The 15,235-nt window shown below is 41.7% G+C and overlaps 1 protein-coding gene across 2 annotated transcripts in view; it reads left to right on the top strand.

Moving 5' to 3' along the window:
• The window catches only part of CPNE4 (copine 4), a 464,843-nt gene that overhangs the window by 291,422 nt on the left and 158,186 nt on the right, over positions 1–15,235 (top strand). The gene's annotated exons all lie outside the window — the stretch shown is intronic.

Here is a 15,235-nt window from a genome sequence, read left to right as displayed (position 1 = left end):
CATCAGATGAATAGAATGGAACATATAGTAAGGAGATATATATACACATACCAACTCTAAGAGGCTAATTAATTAAGATGAGCAATTATCAGCAGGAGGAAAAAAACTTTTGTAGTGATAATCAAGATAGCCCATTTAAGACAGTTTGACAAGAAGGTGTGAGGATACTTAACATGGGTAAATAGATTCAATGTGTCTAATGGCTCAGCCATTCCCAGTCTCTATTCAAGCCTAAATTGATGGTATATAGTTTTGCATATTAATTCAAGTTCAGCAGTTTCTCATTGGAGTCCTCACACCTTCTTGTCAAACTGTCTGAAATGGGCTATCTTGATTATCACTACAAAAGTTTTTTTTCTCCTGTTGATGATTGCTCATCTGAATTAATTAGCCTCTTGGAGTTGGTAGGGCAACTCCCACCTTTTCATGTTCTCTGTATGAATATATATATCTCCTTACTATATGTTCCATTCTATGCATCTGATGAAGTGGGCTGTAGCCCATGAAAACTTATGTTCAAATAAATTTGTTAGTCTCTAAGGTACCACAAGTACTCTTGTTCTTTTTGTGGATACAGACTAACACGGCTGCTACTGAAACCTGTTGAATGCTAGTATTACTCTAATGCCTTCCCATAACATCCTCCTTGTGCCCAGAAGGATGTACAAATTCTCCCATAACTCACTAGTAAAGAATCACAGAGCGGCTCAACTTACTGCAATGCTAAGAACCATGGGCTATTCCCCCAGAAGTCCTAGCAACACACACAGGGAAGTACAGCACCAGGCAGGACACAGCAGTTCAGGTAGGGGGTTGACTGGCTCACACCTGACATAGGCTAACTTGGGTGCCAATCACCTGAGGTAACTCTGCAAAGAAGACATACTCTTAACTGCAAGTGCATTACTCTGGCTGTACAACTGAGATTCCTTGATGATGGACTCTGGAAAAGAGACACTTCCAAGCATCTGGCACACTTCTAATCCTGTTTCTAAGACCAGCTGGGTGATAGTGTTTTCTTGTTTCATTAGGAATATGGATTACGTAGTGAATCAACAAATAACAAGGTGAAAGTAGAATTTAAAAAAAGTAAAAAATCAAGCCAAATCCTGGAGAGTCCAACGGGAGCAGGTCTGCATCTGAGCTGGAATTTTCTTCCCCTTAAAGAGCTTAATGCTGGGTACACAAAGCATCCTGTGACTTTTTTATTTTGACATTAGCGTGCCTCTGTGTTAAACCTATATATTAAAAGATTCAGCTTGTCGGAAAATAGTAAATTGATAATCTGTTGGTGAAAAAAATTAGTCTGTGTAGTTATTCATTGATTAAAAATCTGCCCCTTTTGGCACAGAAATAAACAACAAAATGGCCTGTCTCCTACCACTGACTGCAAGTATTATAATGTGCTGCCAAATAAAAATGAAATTGAAAGCTCTATCAATCAAGAACTGCAGCCCCAGGGAGCATTCTTAAGTCTTGAGAAAGACTACAGATTAAAATACCCTATTTAAAAAAGAACCCACAAATGTCTGCCTAGGATAGAGCTGTGCACTGGATTGCAAATCCTGTCAATGACTGTGCTGCTAATTTGTTATTGTGGCTAATAGAACATGAAGCTATGCAGTGCAATGCATTATACCTCCAGATCACTGTCTGGAAGGATGCAACAAGATGCCACATTTGTCCCCTGCAAAGAATCAGTACACCATAAAGACAAGCAGGGTGGAGGGTGAAGAGAGAATATACACTGAGGGGATATTGGATTGAAGCCCAACATATTAAATTGTCAAAAATAAGCAATACTAAGTGTTGTGTTTGAACATATGATCTTCATTTAAAATATTATGTGTATAAAGACTAACATCAAGCCTAAGCACTTGGTTTTGGGATTGCATAATTCATGCAACCTGAGGGGGCATCCAAGAGTATTAGATGAAAGACAGACAGACAGCTGATGAAATTACAGGCAGGGGGTCGGAAAACCTTATCCTGCAAGTTGATGAGCATCCTCGGCTTTCATTGGTGTCCCAGTGATTGTGCAAATGAAATGATGTAATTTCAGCATGGAAGTGCCTTTGGTAAAGCCTGTGTGAAGTTTCTAAGCATACCCAGTGTGAGCTAGACATTTCCAGAAGCCTAATCAGACTCCATCTGAGGAGCGTGGTCATGCAGTTAATAAAACTAGTGCACTTTCTGTCCATCATTCTGCCTTCTGAGAGCTCATTACCTATATAGGGAGTGGCATTTTTTGACACTCCTGCCATAGAGTGATTATGTTGATGTGTTTATACAAGACTTATAGAGGGATCAAAATTCATTAACAAGCTTTGGAAAGGCTTTCTCTAAACCAGGCTGAAAAAAATGTGTGGCTCATGGCATCAATCAGAGTCAATGTAGACTTCTTATGAGAGCATTATGGGCCCAATCCTGTGATGTGCACCCACAATTGACACTGATATCAATTTTATAATTTTAGACCTTTACTTAAGTATATTACTAAAGTTCATTAAGGCACTTTGACACAATCACTAGTCCCGTATGAACACTCTGTGGCACGGTATCATAACCATTGCTCCTCTCCTGCAGTGTTTAATAAGCGCCCAGGAGGTAGGTTGGTGAAAAAGAAGGTACAGTACTTTTATTACTGGCTCCAACACTCAGCTCAGTCTTTTCGAAACATCTATTTCACCCCTGGCCTGCTCATCAATTTAACACAGGTACTAATGCAGAGGGACAGGCCCACAGCTGGGAGAAGTTGTAGTTGTCAGAGAAATCAGTGGAGCGGGGACAGTTTACAACAGTTGCGGATGGAGAAGGAAGAGATTTTCAAAGGTACAAAGGGCAGTTCGGTGTCCTTACACGCTTTTGAAAATTCCCCCACCAAGATTGAAATCACAGCATGTAACTGTCATAGAAATGCCCACTGATCCTTATTCTTACACTCTCTACCTGCTCACAACGGCTTCACTCACAAAGAACTGGTATAAGTTATATATGACACTCCAATTGAACTATAATGCATTCAAGCAGGCACCATTCACACATTACATGCCAGTTGCATTGTTGAGTTTGCTATAGTTTACTCAATTCATCTTAACCATTCAAGATAGGAACCGGGGATAATTTACAAATTCTCTGGGATGTGCAGGCTACCAGAGAGATTTGCCCGGTATGCCCTTAGTTTTAAAAAGATATCTTTTCTGGTGGAGGGAGGGGTGCAGAAGGATTTGATACAATATATTTCAGCTGACTCAAAAACAAAGTAATGCATAATTACAAGAATTATGCTGAAAGGCACATGAAGTGTTACTGCTATGTAGCTTCCAAGACTGCATAAGAAGTCAGAAGTTTCTCTGCTGATGTAACCCACACACCTCCTGAGTGTGGTGTTCTGTCCCACCTAGTGGCACCGAGACCACTTAGAGAGATTAATGAGTCTGCTCTACAGCCTTAGCTAAGAGCTGTATGGCTTTTAGCTCATGCAGTAGAGGCTCATGCATTTAGCTCCAAAATTCCCAGGTTCAATCCTGCTTGTCGACGACCGAGATCTGTCGGTCTTACACTGAGTCACTTTAATCTAAGTCTTCTAGTGCTAGAATAACTGCATAAAGGTGCAAAATAAATACTGCTGACCCACACTGTGAGCTTCAGTGAGGACCAAAGTGGATTTGGATCCTCTCTCTGGAGCAGAGGGAACTAAGGGCTGGCACGAGGAAGGGCCACTGGGAAAGCCAAAGGAATATCTAAATTCGGGGGGAGAATTTAGACTTAGGTTTATATTTTTGTTATCGGCATTATGAAGAAAACCCTGGGAAGTGGCTAGGTTTGGATTTGTTGGGGTTTGTTTGGACTCTTCAAAGCAGGGCGGGAACCCCACCTACTAATACCACCACTGTAGAAACTTAGAAGAAGACAAAATGAGCAGTAAATTAACACATTTATGTATACACACATCTAATCTGCATGCTCCAGCTATTTTCTTTAGTTTTGATCTTCTCTTACAAGGAATGCCTTCATTTTATTCAAATACTCCTGGGATTTAGAGGCCTCTGTCTACCAACACAAACCCCTGCTTTGGCTGGAATGATGATTTTTAGCCACTGAATGGACTGGAATAAAAGCAAACAGATTAAAATCTTTGCTGTATTTGAAGAACTGTTCCACAATCTCCTTGATTCTCTGGTCATTTCTTTGATCATGTTATTGATGAGATTTTGATGATCTGCGCTGGAGGCATAACACACTGGGACATATTCTGCCTTTAGTGACACCTGGACAGGTCCAGTGGGATTGCACGAGTGTAACTGTGGGCATTATTTTCTGCCCCTCCCCCCTTTTTTTTTTGTTTGTTTATAGATGCCGGGGAGGTATTTTGTTAGCTGTAAGTATTGAAAGATAATGGCCCCAGGATCACAGTGCCTAATACAGACATTTTTTTGGAAACTATTTCAACAAAATACATCTTCAGGTGCCAAGTGAGCTTGATGCACGAATCAATATTCCATCCTGCATCAAATGCTGCTCCAGCAAGAAAAGGTAGTCAAGGTTAAAAAGAAAGATATCTCTGAATTATCCAGTGTACTATGGCCAAGATTTCAAAAGTGACTAGTTATTTGGGGTGCCCAGATTGAGATATCTTTAAGGGACTCTGATGTCTGAAAGTGCTGAGCACCTTCCCTCTGAAGGTCAGGCCTCTTTAAAGTGTCAAGGTCAGCGCTCAAACTTTTGTAACCCGTCTGCCCGTCTGAGTTGGCAGCAACAAGGGCCGGGTTCAGTATCTAGTGGTTCCGTTTCAATAACGCAATGCAAAACTGGCTCGAACCTCCACCCAGTGACCTGGGACAATTACATGCCACCCCCCGGGCACCTCTAAGAGGCAATACTTCCCCTCTCAGAGGCACGGAGTCTGAGTGTAGCAAAATCCTTTTAATAAAGGAGGGAAACAATGCAGCATTATGTTGGGGAAACACCACAAACAGGATTCATAACATGAGCAAAATACCCACCTCCAAGTAAGTTTGGCAGTAGCCTTTTCCCCTCAGGGTCTTAAATCCAACAACCCAAAAGATCACCCCAAAGTCCCAAAAGTCTCTTGAGTCCAGCAACCCAAAAATCAACCAAAAGTCCAACAACCCAAAAGTCTCTGTCCCAGGTCAGTGCAACCCCAGAGTTCAATAGTTTATCTGCAGAGTTTTGTTCTCCCCGCTCCCCAGTCTGGGTGGAAATGGGGGGAAAGGGGCACGCAGGGTGTTAAGGGGCACCTTACGTGGTCCAAGGCCAACTGCCCCATCTCTCCATAGGGTTCTGCTGCAGCCTTTACCATGAGCCGCTCCACTCCACCAGCCGTCCTGTGAGCTGCTCTAGCCGTCCCATGAACTGCTCCACCCTGTCCTGCTCCACTCCACTCTCCATCCTGTGGGCCCCTCTAACTATCCCTCAAACTGCTCAGCTCCACTCCGCTTCACTCCATGGGCTGCTCCAACTGCTGCCCCACTAGTTAACACAACAGTCAGTAATCTCAGCTCTTTAGTGATTTCAGCTCTTAGTGATCTCAGCTCATAGTAGGGGAGCCCCAGTGCTAGTGCACCACTGACCCAAAGTGAATTCAGCACAGTAGCCTGTAACTAGACTCTTAATGGAATCAAAATTAACTCTGCTATTCAACACTGGCGAAAGAAGGATGTGCAACTGGTATTTCAGGCCCTCAAAAGGGGGCCCATACCATCAAGTATGAATACCTGTCCCCAGCCTCTCTCAATTCACTGGTTTTTGGAACTCATGTCCCTTGTCTAGTGAGTGCTCTTTAGTTGATGGTGAGTCCCTCTGTCATAAAACAGTTCCACTGGCCTTGATTCACATAATTAGGATAACAACACTTTATTCTTCCTGCCCAAATAACAGAGAAATTGGGGATCCCAGAGCAGCCAAAGTGACCATTTTGGCAGCTGTGGGCTCATGCTAGGTGGGGTGGGTGTGCCTATGTAAACAAGACCAGCCCCTGAAGTTCTTTTCCACAACTCGCCAAAATTCACCACCAGATGTCAGAGTAGAGCTCATCCTGACTCTGCTTACACTATCATAGACCCTTTAAAAAAATCTTTACTTATACAATTTTGGAATCCGGTTATAAGATGAGCTATGTATGTTTACTGAGTTTGATGTGGAACCAGCTCTCCTCTTAGCCATTGATACTAAAAAGCAACTAAAGAGCCAGCTAGACCTTGGGGATGAATCAGAGTGACAAAAGGTTTATATTAGCTCCCTCAGTCTAGGGAGCTAATATAAACTCCACTATTTTCTCCATCCTAGCAACACTGTCTCTTTGTCATCGGGACTGTCATGTGATAGTCAATACAGAAAGGATGCACAAGCTCTGATCCAAGCATGATTATACACATTGATCTGTATAGCTACATACATAATCCCCATAGTATTAGTAGCTTTTTTACATATGTTTAACACAATGGGGATCTGATCTCAGTTGTGGCTTCTAAGTGCTATCATTATATAATCATTATTAATAATTATTAAATATTTAATAATTAAAACAATTTCTGGAAGGTAGTTGAAAGCCTGCTCTTGTTCTGTATTTGGTTTTCTGATTAAGTGGATTTGATAAGGTGCTTGTGATTTGCTAGGAGTATTCCATAGCCCAATGTACTTATAAATGTGAGACAAGGCCTTGACTGTAAGAACAGGGTCTACAAAGTAGATCTTTTCTTCTAGCAAGATGTTAAAAAGGAAATCTGTGGCATTTTCATTGAACAACAAACTCACAAAAATATTGACAAGGCTGTAAAAACATCTAAGTTGAGTCAGACTCACAACAATAGTGGCAAGTCAATAGAAACGTCTGTGCTAACTGTGAAGAATAGAGATATCAGCATAACAATAAAAAAAATCCAAAATGTTGTTTCTGAGCAAGGCAAAAGGCACAAAAAATGGTTTCTCATGTCTTCTTTTCAGATCCTTCACTTTATATTAGAACTACATAAAGCCAGATTGTTTCCCCATCTACTGCTCTTTTGTTATATTGAAGTGTAATGCTTCTTACAGCAGCTACAATACCTTGGATATTCCAGCCAGCTATGATGAGATAGTTATAGAACAGTTGAATACACTTGAAAGGCACTACTTCTCTTGAGATTATCAGGCAACTAATGATTATGCTAGAGCATCAGCTCAGCATAAGTTCAGGTCTTCTCAGCAGAGGCTGATTAAATGGACTGCAGAGTGAAAAGTATGTGTTTTTTTTTTCTTTCTGAGATAATAGTAATAGCCTCTTTCTAGAAATGTATACATGTAATGTGGGAATGTATGTAATATTTTATTGTTACATTTAACATTCTGAACTCTGCTGGAGAAGAGATGGTGAAAACATGGACTGGACAGAAGAGAGGTTTATGCTCAGATCATGAATGTGGTGATTATTTCTCTTTAACTGAGTGATTGCACAGTTTGTCAAGTGAGACCAAGTTCCCATATATCCTAGTATCTACAGTAGAGTCTCAGGACATGGTTGTCCATGGACTTGGTTACAAAGATATAGGGTAAATGCAGTCTAACCATCCTCATATCCAAGTTGAAAACTTAGGCCTACATTTTCAAGCAACTAGCCATTTTGATGCCTCAATTTTTGGGTGCCTAACTTGAGACACCATAAAGATTTTCAGATGGTAGCTGCTCAGAACTGTCTGTAAATCAAGACTCCATTTCGGGCACTCAGAAAGTGAAAGAATAATAATCTTTACTCTCACTCCACTGTCTGTCTTGTATATTTGAGGCACGGACTGTGTTCTTCCATGTGTTTGTACAATGCTTAGTACAGTGAGGTGTCCTTATTCTGACTTATATCTTTGGGTGGTACTTAGTATAAATATTAAATAAATAAAATAAATTACCTGTAGCTATTTTGAGGCCATTCACGGTGAATGGTTCATTTCCAGCCTGTCTACAGTCCAAAGCTTTTGTAGTAATAACAAGCTTGTTGTGTGCTGCTTTGCAATCTTTAGGCTACGGAAGAGTTACAGACATATTGGCTCCTCTTCGCTGTTTCCAAATATCAATTAACATGAAAATAAGAGCTATACAGTAGGGTAACCTTTTCAATGACTCTTCATTTGTGGAATAGAGATGAGGTGGTGTGAAAGCACTGTTAATAAAAAAAACATACCCATGAGCCACCAAGCAAAGTGTAAATTGCTTTACACTTGTATCAGAATTTTGCATACGGTACTGTATCAGGAAAAGTTGCAGTCTTGTTAAAATTCAAATCACCTAAAAATAATACCACCCCTTCATCCCCAGACATTTTATCACCCCCCCCCCCGACAAATGTGATTTGTGTGATTGAATCAATATTTTTAGAATGGCTTTCAGTGAAAATTTAGCCCTTTATTTTATCTCATCTATAAAATATACTGAGAAAAATGTGCTTAACGAATGGACTGCCTCTTGTTGAAAATATACAGGCTGATAAAGTTTCAAAAGAGCTCGCTACAGGGCCAGTGCTCACATTCTGTCTTCTCTTAATGGGATTTTCACGTTTACAACTCCCTCCTGCCACTGGCATTATTTTTTAAACCTATAAGTAAATGCAAGGGTCTTACAAGGTGCCAGTATTTCAGTCCTGCAGACCAAAGCTTTCTCCTTGTTCATGAGACAGGTACAAACCTTAGAGAGACAAACTGGATGAGGTAATATCTTTTATTGGACCAACTTCTGTTGGTGAGAGAGACAAGTTTTCAAGCTTACACAGAACTTTTCTTCAGGTCTGGAAACAACAATGGAAAGTATAAACCTTATCAGCCAAGGGCAAGTTTCTCCACACTATCCTGCCAATGTGATTTAAATTTAACCTGGAAGACTCTTCCACAGGGGTAAGAAGGCAGTTCAGATACAACAGACATTCATCTCTTGGCCTCTCCGCTGAGACTACCAACAAAGGTGCCAGTTAGTGCCCATTGAGATAATGCTGAGTTTATTAGTGACATGCATAACATGTTTACTAGGGACTGAATGGAGAACACACGGGCCATCAAACAGCTGTCCCTAGTGTCCCTAGTCCCAGTTACCTGCAACTACCTGTGTGAAATTTTAATGCATGACCTACAGGTGAAAAGCTTCACATCTTAAGTAATCGCCTCAGCTATCCAGCTCCCCAAGCCCAAGGGCACTTAGAAAAAGCTGTATCTATAATCATATTAGGGTTTGGGAAGTCAGTCATTAGTCCCAGCTGTCTGAACCAGCTCTTGTTGTTTTCTCTTGCTTGAATTGGCTTTCATTTCCAGCTGTTAATTGTAGGGGATATGAAAGATTCCCCTCTAACAGCTCTTTCACCCTGCCTTTTCTGTTTCTGGCTGAGAGCAGTGAGTGCAAAGCTATATAAGCAAAACTATGGAAAGAAAAAATTATATTAAAAAAATCATTTTAAATTTTAAAGCAAAGTACAAATTTAAAGGGAAATCTGTCTCTAGCAGGAACCAACAGCATAGCATTCTTTCCCCCATTGAACTGATCTAATTCTGATCACAACAATTCTATCTCATATGCTTGCTACTTCTTAGGATTTCATATGGAGTGTAGGAAGGATATTGGGGGGTGTCTGTATTGTTTTACTAATATTATATGTTCATCTGTCTGTTTTATTGTGTTTATGTTGGTTGCTATATGATTACATAGAGGTTAATTCCTCTATGACTGGTTTGCAGGTAGACAGGAAAGTGGACAAATACTTCTGATAGCTGCACATGCACTGATAATTAAAGAACAATGCAGAGAGAACTGTTTGGAAGTCCATCCCTGAGCAGACCTGGTTGGGGTGCTCAAAGGAACCTTGAGTGGATTAGAAAGGTGTCAGCAGTTGAAGAGCTAGGGAGAGAGGGAGACAGAGACTGCAGGTTATCCCCCCACAAGGCTGGGGTACATGGGATAAAGTAGGCCTATCTAAATTTTAGGTAAAATAGAAGTGCATAAGGATGTCTTGCAGGGCCCCCTAATTCAGTTGGGCTTGCTGAGCAATCAGGGTTCATACACACAGTGCTGTACCCCAGGACCCGGTCAGCTACTGGGGTTGCACTAATCCCAAACATGTGACAGACTAGGCTTAGTGATTGTGCTAGCAGCTGTAGCATTGTTTTCTTTGAGATAAATTTTAGCAACAGGCAGAGCAGGCATATAACTGCCGTTAATTTCTTTTGAAAATTCATCCCACCCTTATACATTGTTATTCATGCAATGTCTTGTTTGATAGTAGCCCAAAATAGCAGCTGGCACAAGTGTTCGGGTCCAACAAATCTTAAGGCCACAGGCATGAGCCTATTATTGGTGTCTTTAAGAAGTAGGGTTGTCAGGTATACAGTTTGCTACTGAAACACCCGGGCTCAAGGGGACCCTGGCGGCTCCGGTCAGCACCGCTGACTGGGCTAAGTCAAGTCTGGTTGGCAGCGCAGCAGGGTAGGCAGGCTCCCTGCCCAGCTCTGCGCAGTTCCCAGCAAGTGGCCGACATGTCCGGCTCCTAGGCAAAGGGGCATCCGGGGGGCTCTGAGCACTGCCCCCATCCTTAGGCACTGCCCCAAGTGCCAGCTCCACAACTTTCATTGACTGGGAACCTCAGCCAATGGGAGCTGAGGGGGTGGCACCAGCAAAGCCCCCCGGCCACCCGTCCGCCAAGGAGCCGGAGAGACATGTCGCCACTTGCTGGGAGCCATCTGAGGTCAGCACCACCCAGAGTCCACACCCTGCCCCCCCTCTCACAGCCCCTGCCCCAGATCTGAGTTCCATCCTGCACCCAAACTCCCTTCCAGAGTGTGTTGTCAAATGTCCCAGCACTTGAATTCAGCTGGGCCTACAGGTATTGAGGTGAGCTGTTGCAGACTAAAATAAGTAAGCCTTACCCTGAGTTTCCTGCTGGACACTGCCTTGTTGCAGGAAAATGGCCTCTTTAGTGATACCAGCTAAAAGTTGGGACACCTATGAGAGCCTGTAAACTAGTTTCCCTCATCTTTTCCTACCGGTTGAGCAATCATTAAAAGAACTTTCATATTTTGAAATTAAACGCTAGGATACTTCACTTGGAAAATAATAGATTCCCCAAAGGCTATAGTTAATGACAATCTTGCATTTATATGGCACCTTTCATGCCAAAGGATCCCAAAATGATTGGAATATGTATACCTGAATCACTTCACCCATCACTGTTTTTCTAGCGTGGAACGCAGCTGCTATCTAATGGTGCACAGCTACACTACACAACAGTCAAAGCCAGGAAGCGACGAAGAATGCTGCTTCTGAGCTAAGGGACGCTGCGGGCCCTTCCAAACCAGGCACAGCATAATTGTGAAATATGCTGACAAAGTTAAACCAGAGACAAGTTAGACTAATGGGGTTGATGCTATTGTAAACTGCTGACTGCTGAGAGGAGCTGGCAGCTCATGAAGAATTATATAGCTTGTGGTGTTATTGACACTGCTTCTCTCCATATAGATTTCTTGCATAATGCACTATTCTGACATGCTGGCATGATGTATCATCTCAATAACATGGAAAGTCTGGGAAATTCAGAAAAATGGGTTTTATTATAATATAATATATGTCAAGGGAAGGATTTCAGTCAACCACAGGCCTGAAAAAGCAAATGTTTTCCTCTCGCAATTGACACTCAGATTCGTATTGTCTTTGTGTCCAGCCACATCCCTCCATTTGCATGTAGTGCACTCCCTTGAACAGTCTCTCTTTAGTTCTGCCCTTGAACACTTAGGCCTAAATCCTGCTGCTTTCTGCACTGACACAAGGAAAGAGGAAAGGAAACTATTTCCCCGCATCCTTGTGGCAGCATAATAGAGCTGATGAGACAGAGCCAGGGAAGATTTCTTAGGCCTTGTCTACACTAACGGGAAAAGTCAATCTAAGCTGTGCAATTTGAGTTACATGAATAGCGTAACTCCACTCTCAGGGTCTCCTTTCCCACTTTGAACTTTAGTGTCCAGAAGTGGGGACCTGCTTGTTCCCTTCTAAGCTTAATTTCTAGCTTAGATCTTACCACGCTGCCACCAACCCAAAATATAGTGTTTGGTACACTCCTTGTCCCCCAAAACCTTCCCTGGGGAACTCAAGACCCAAACTCCCTGGGTCTTAAAACAAAGGGAAATAAACCATTCCCCTCTTCTTTCTTCTTCCCAGATTCTCCCCTCCCTGGGTTCCACTGGGAGATCACTGTGATTCAAACTCCTTGAATCTTAAAACAGAGAGGAAATTCATTTCCCCCACCTTCTCTCCCCCTCCCAGACTCTCCCTGAGAGAGAGACACTGATCCTAACACAGAGAGAAATTAACCTTCTCCTCCCTTCTCTCCCCCACCAATCCCTGGTCTTACACAAGAATAAAAAAATCAATCAGGTTCTTAAAAAGAAAACTTTTAATTAAAAGAAAGAAAAAAGTAAAAATTATCTCTGTAAACTCAAGATGGAAAAACGTTACAGGGTCTTTCAGCTTCACCTAGACCAGAGGGATTTCCCCTCCCAGCCTAAGTATACAAGTTACAGCAAACAGAGTTAAAATCCTTCCAGCAAAATACACATTTGCAATAAAGAAAACAAACAAATGCCTAGTCCGCCTTCTCTAGCTAATACTTACTATTTTGAACATGGAAGACTGTTTCAGAAAGATTGGAGGAACGTGGATGCATGTCTGGCCTCTCTTAGCCTCAAGAGAGAACAAAGTACAAACAAAAAACCCAAGCAAAGGCTTTCCTCCACCAAGATTTGAAAGTATCTTGTCTCCTGATTGGTTCTCTGGTCAGGTGTCAGCCAGGGTCACTGAGCTTGTTAACCCTTTACAGGTAAAAGAGACATTAACCCTTAACTATCTGTTTATGACATCCACACTACGCAATGTCGACAGGAGAGGCTCTCCAGTCAGCAACCCTTACTCTTCTCAATGAAGTGGAGTATAGGAGAACGATTGGTGGTCGATTGAACGGGGTCTTCACTAGAGCTGCTAAATCAACCATTGGTGCATTGATCGCCACAGCCTCAATCCTCCAGTAAGTATAGACAAGCCAGTTTAGATACTAGCGGCAGAGGTCTTACATACTCGTGAGAGAGTCCCTTTGAAATGGACAGTTTGTTAAGCAGTGTGTTTGCCATTAACTTGACGGATAATTTATATATTTACAAGGAGTTGGTTTAGCAGATTAAATTCAAGAAAACGTTGGGTGGAGGAAAGGGTTTAAAGATATTTTAGATGTTTTCACTGAGCTGGTGCATGGTTGTGCGAAAGGACCACTCATCTGCAAGCGGATCAGATCACTTTTTCAGTTCAGAAGAAACCCAGATGATTGGTCATGAGTAGAGCAGAGTGAATTTTTTTTCAGTGAATAATTTATTCACCAAAAAAAATCAGTTTTGGTCCACCCAAAACTATGTGCAAATGTAACACAAATTCACCTAGTTTTGACCAATCTTGTTTCTTCGGGATTTAGGCACCATTTACCAAACGCAGAGTGCAGGATATTGTCTCTCCCTTTATAGCCTTTAGCCCAATGGTTAGTGCACTCATCTTTTTCAATCCCATTGGTAGGGATTTGAACTTAGGTCTCTCTTACATGGTAGAAGAGTATTGCAACCCCTCAGTTACAAGATAGCCTGGGGTGGCTTTTTCTCACTCTCTCCTGTAGAAGGTGTTTCCCTTAGTGTAAAACACTTGAGTACTCATTGGGCCAGAGAGAGAGAATTAGAATGATTCTATAACCCAGTGGTTAGGGCACTCCCCTTAGAGGTGAGAGACACAAATCTTTTCATGTCACTGCTCCAAGGACTATTTAATTATTTATACATGGTGGAAGAGCTTTAGCAGGAGAGACTGAGAGAGCTCTACACTTGGATATCCCATAACCCCGTGGCTAGGACCCTCTCCTGCAATATGGGACTCCTGTCTTCAAATTCCTTGTCCATGTCAGGCAAAGGGTGGGGGAGTTGAACCTGGGTCTCCCACATCCTGGGGAATTAGTCCTGCTTTGAGCAGGGAGTTGGACTAGATGACCTCCTGAGGCCTTTCCAACCCTGATATTCTATGAAAAAAATGCCTGACCAACTGGGCAAAAGGTAATAAGGAAGGCTTCTCTAGCTCTTCCTCCTTTCACTGCTACCATTTTATGAATCAATGCCCTTCATTTACTTTGCTTTCATGTTAAAAACTGGCCATAAACTAAATAATTTGACATTTTTTTTCAAATTGCTGATTTTTTAATTTTAATTTTATTTTATTTTGGATTTTTGGATTAGGTTTGGGTCAAACCATTTGTGTTTTTTCAGAACTGCCAGTGAATCAAAAAAAAAATCAGTTGTTTGCCCAGCTCTAATTGTGAGTTTCTCTACTTCAATCATTAAGTCAAATTCATATCATTGAACTGACTGACAGCCTCAGAGATGGAGCCTTTTACGGCTATGTGAATCCTTTGAATTCAGATCACTTTGGCAGTGAGTTGAGACTGAAAGTTATTGCAATCTAAAGTCTGCTTGATAGCCTGTATGAAGATATTTGGTGGTCTCTCTCTCTGTTCAGTGATTAGGGGACAGTGTGCATGAAACAGTTTGCACCATCATTCTTTGGCAATCTAAGCCAGTGGTTCTCAACCAGGTGTATGTGTACCCTGGGGTACATCAACTCTTCTAGATATTTTTCTAGTTTTACAACAGTTTCCATGAAAAACACTAGTGAAGTCAGTACAAACTAAAATTTCATACAGACAATGACTTGTTTATATTGCTTTATATACTATACACTGAAATGTAAATACAATATTTATAGTCCAATTGATTTATTTTATAATTATATGGTGAAAATAAGCAATTTTTCACTAATAGTGGCTGTGATACTTTTGTATTTTTATGTCTGATATTGTAAGCAAGTAGTTCTTTAGTGTGGTGAAACTTGGGGATACACAAGGCAAATCCGACTTCTGAAAGGGGGACAGTAGTCTGGAAAGGTTGAGAGCCACTGGTCTAAGCAAAGAGATCAAGAATGAAATGGACGAGGAGACTGAGCCTCTCTCCTCTCGTGGTGGTAGTACGCCACTGTACTCTCTGTAGTACTGCAAGGTACATGGGCAGGGCCATGCGAGGATATTGCGGTGGTATTAGAAATAGTGCAACTGTTTGATAAATATTTAATTAACTAAAGGATTTCTGTCTCTAGAGCTGTTACTCTGGCACCTTTCATGAGCACAAATAATTCA

This window comes from Chelonoidis abingdonii, chromosome 2 (genome assembly GCF_003597395.2).
Source record: "Chelonoidis abingdonii isolate Lonesome George chromosome 2, CheloAbing_2.0, whole genome shotgun sequence".
NCBI classification, from domain to species: Eukaryota; Metazoa; Chordata; order Testudines; family Testudinidae; genus Chelonoidis; species Chelonoidis abingdonii.
This window is presented reverse-complemented; position numbering and strand designations above follow the sequence as displayed.